The sequence below is a fragment of the Salmo trutta genome, chromosome 38 (assembly GCF_901001165.1).
Source record: "Salmo trutta chromosome 38, fSalTru1.1, whole genome shotgun sequence".
In the NCBI taxonomy this organism is placed as follows: domain Eukaryota; kingdom Metazoa; phylum Chordata; class Actinopteri; order Salmoniformes; family Salmonidae; genus Salmo; species Salmo trutta.
In genome coordinates this window covers 6,877,946-6,881,777 of record NC_042994.1, presented here as the reverse complement: position 1 = coordinate 6,881,777, position 3,832 = coordinate 6,877,946, and the positions used below count along the sequence as shown (strand labels likewise).

At 47.4% G+C, this 3,832-nt stretch overlaps 1 long non-coding RNA gene across 1 annotated transcript; it reads right to left on the bottom strand.

The window, feature by feature from the left end:
• Positions 1-2,392: 2,392 nt before the first annotated feature.
• Positions 2,393-3,564, bottom strand: LOC115178144 (uncharacterized). The gene is made up of 3 exons (XR_003872561.1): positions 3,423-3,564; positions 3,272-3,330; positions 2,393-3,165 (listed from the first exon to the last, which is right to left on the bottom strand). It is a non-coding gene; the product is annotated as an uncharacterized LOC115178144 (long non-coding RNA).
• Positions 3,565-3,832: the final 268 nt, after the last annotated feature.

Genomic DNA, 3,832 nt, shown 5'->3' with positions numbered 1-3,832 from the left:
TTACACCGAGGCCTGTACTCTGGAGCGGGATCGATTTGGAGGTGGAGGGTCCGTCATGGTCTGGGGCGGTGTGTCACAGCATCATCGGACTGAGAATGTCACTACAGGCAATCTCGGCGCTGTGTGTTACAGGGAAGACATCCTCCTCCCTTTTGTGGTAACCTTCCTGAAGGCTCATCCTGACATGACCCTCCAGCATGACAATGCCACCAGCCATACTGCTCATTCTGTGCGTGATTTCCTGCAAGACAGGAATGTCAGTGTTCTGTCATGGCAGGCGAAGAGCCCGGATCTCAATCCCATTGAGCACGTCTGGGACATGCTGTATCCGAGGGTGAGGGCTAGGGTCATTCCCCCTAGAAATGTCTGGGAACTTGCAGGTGCCTTGGTGGAAGAGTGGGGTAACATCTCACAGCAAGAACTGGCAAATCTGGTGCAGTCCATGAGGAGGAGATGCACTGCAGTACTTAATGCAGCAGGTGGGCACACCAGATACTGTTACTTTTGAATCCCCCTTTGTTCAGGGACACATAATTCCATTTCTGTTAGTCATGTCTGTGGAACTTGTTCAGTTTATGTCTAATCTTATGTTCATACAAATATTTACAAGTTAAGTTTGCTGAAAATAATTTTTTTGAGGAGTTTATATTAACTTCATTTGCAGTGAAATGATAAAAATGTATCATTAAATTGTCTTGGGAACAGGAGTTAATAAATATTTCTATCAGCGTCTCAGGGAAAATGCGAATGCACGTGTAATGTGTCATGTTTGCTAACAGACAGCATTTCAACCACATAAAATACACACCCAAGACTAACTGAAGTTACCATTCTCAGCTTTCCATTTCCTTATAATCTGTCAAAATGACATTTGGCACAGGACCAATGTGTTCTAGCATGCTACCTGCTCCTTCAATCATTTTACCTGTTAAGATTACTAATGCATTCTGTCTATCAACGTAAGACATTTGTGAGCACTACTTTAGTCTTATGGGGCAACAAGTTGTGACAAGAGAAGCTGCATGTATTAAACTATAGTTGACAAATGGCCTACCTAATGTAAGTAAGCAGAAGCGTGTCTAAATTAGGGGTGAAAGTAGCCATTAAACTCAGTTATGGTGGATCAAACTGAGCAGGTAGCCAACTTTAAATTGATTTCTTTGACAGAGTCAGACAACCATGAGATGCGAAACGGAGCCTGTGCATACTACAAAACACAGAATTAAGATGTTTACATGCCAAAGTAGCCCATCTCCGGGGTACAAGCTTTCAGGTTTTTGTAAAACAGGATTTGATGTTTAGTATCCATGTAAAGGTGGATTCAGTGGCTTTAATGTAGAGCCAATCTTGGGATTTGTCAACCAGCAAAGAAATTAAATATTTGAAATCCAAAAGATTAGGAACTGTGAACCACATTCCCTTTTACTACAAATTGCACTGGCAACCAACACTGTTCTCAACCAACAAGCCAAAGGTAGACATTAAAAACACAGTATTTCAAAAACACAAGGAGGCCCTTTTAAAGGTACAATATTTTATTGTTTTACAAGTAATGCAGGGTAGCATGAGCAGCAGCAACTCCCTGGCCGTCGCAAAAGCATACAGTGGAAGCTTAAAGAAAGTGTCAGCAATAACTCAAATGTCATCCAAAGGATGAATCTACATTTACAATTCTGTTGATAGCTGATTAGTACAAAGGATTTCAAAATCAGAACGCAAAGTTCAGATGTGTAAAAGTTATACATTACATTGCATCCCAGTAGCCGTAGCCTTGTGGTGGGGTTCCTTTAGCAGGTTGAGAGTTTTTAGCAGGTGGGGATATGCTTCTCCGCTATCAAAAAGGTATAACCTCCCCAGGGGTGTGGCAGGATTGGGAGTAGACAGTTCTGCCATTCTCATAAACCGATTTGTAACTATATTGGGATGAGAACTGACTGTTCAACGATGCTGCCTTGAACGCTGCTGGAGCTGACACATTAGGTGCTTTCATTGTCACCATCAGACACAAAATCCTGAGAAACATCACTGCTGCTAAAATCCATGTTGCTTGAGGAGTTGGCCCTCCTGTTCAAGGCTGTGCTCCTGCCGAGGCAAGGGCGCCTGTCGCTCCTGCCGAGGCAAGGGCGCCTGTCGCTCCTGCCGAGGCAAGGGCGCCTGTCGCTCCTGCCGAGGCAAGGGCGCCTGTCGCTCCTGCCGAGGCAAGGGCGCCTGTCGCTCCTGCCGAGGCAAGGGCGCCTGTCGCTCCTGCCGAGGCAAGGGCGCCTGTCGCTCCTGCCGAGGCAAGGGCGCCTGTCGCTCCTGCCGAGGCAAGGGCGCCTGTCGCTCCTGCCGAGGCAAGGGCGCCTGTCGCTCCTGCCGAGGCAAGGGCGCCTGTCGCTCCTGCCGAGGCAAGGGCGCCTGTCGCTCCTGCCGAGGCAAGGGCGCCTGTCGCTTCTGCCGAGGCAAGGGCGCCTGTCGCTTCTGCCGAAGCATTTGAACCAGATTCCGCACTTGATGAGGCAAAGTGGCCGGTTGCTTCACATAAGGTATTTGGGCCAGCCGTGACGCTTGCTGAGGCATTTCGGGTTGCTGCTGCTGCTTCACCCAAGGTATTTGGGCCTGCCGTGACACCTGATGAAACATTGTGGCCAGGTGCTTCACCTAAGGTATTTGGGCCAGTTGACACACTTGCCGAGGCATTGTGGGTGGCACTGTGGCCAGTTGCTTCTGCTGCCGAGGCTCCGTGGCCAGTTGCTTCCGAGGAACCGTGGCCAGTTGCTTCACCTAAGGTATTTGGCCCAGCCGTAACGCTTGCTGAGGCATTTCGGGTTGCTGCTGCTGCTTCACCCAAGGTATTTGGGCCCGCCGTGACACCTGATGAAGCATTGTGGCCAGATGATTCACCTAAGGTATTTGGGCCAGTTACCACACTTGCCGAGGCATTATGTGTGGCCGCTTCTGCTGCCGAGGCATTACGGGGGGCCGCTTGCGAGGCACTGTGGCCAGTAGCTTCCGCTGCCGAGGCACTGTGGCCAGTTGCTTCACCTAAAGTATTTGGGCCAGTCGTGGCACTTGCTGAGGCATTGTGGGTGGCTGCTTCGGTACGGGATCCAGTTGCTCCACCTAAAGTATTTGGGCCAGTCGTGGTTCCTTTTAATTTATTTGGGGGAATATATCTATAGTTACCTGCGAAATAAAAGAAAGTTACAAATCGTAAAATGCCAGCATTTGAAGTTCTGGGATTTATACAGTGTTACTTTTACTGAATTAAAATGTGTAGAACAAAACACACCTTTAGGTGGAGGATAACAGGTTATCCCTCCAATTAGCAGGCAACAAATCCAAGAAATTCTAAAGAAAAATAAAAACATCCTTGTCAGTTAAATACAGCTACCTGTAAAACATGGAAGACAAGGGAAACAAACTAGAGCCATACAACTTACCTCAAAGACATTTCAAAACTCACAGCCATTTTTCTCATCAAAACCTCAGTATTCAGAACTAATGGTAGCCAGAAGCCTTACCAGGAGATCCCTGATATTGTATCTGATTGTCTTTCTTGCTGCGCCTTACAAAGGAATCCTAGACCCTTCTAATCTGGCTGGTTAATTAGGTACATCTGCAAGCCACTGAACATCATTTCCATTGGTCCAATTTCCCAATTGAGATTAGGGGAGCTTGATTTCATTCAGCTGGTGTGCTGGAGGGTTTGCGCATCATGGACAAATCCAATGGTTTTAAAGAGTGAACTCTACCTGCCCATTGCACTGGGTGAGCTTAATCAAGTGCACCTTTTATTTCATGCTAATTAAGATCCTGCCAGGGGCTTTTGCAGGTGCAACCTCAGTGGTCC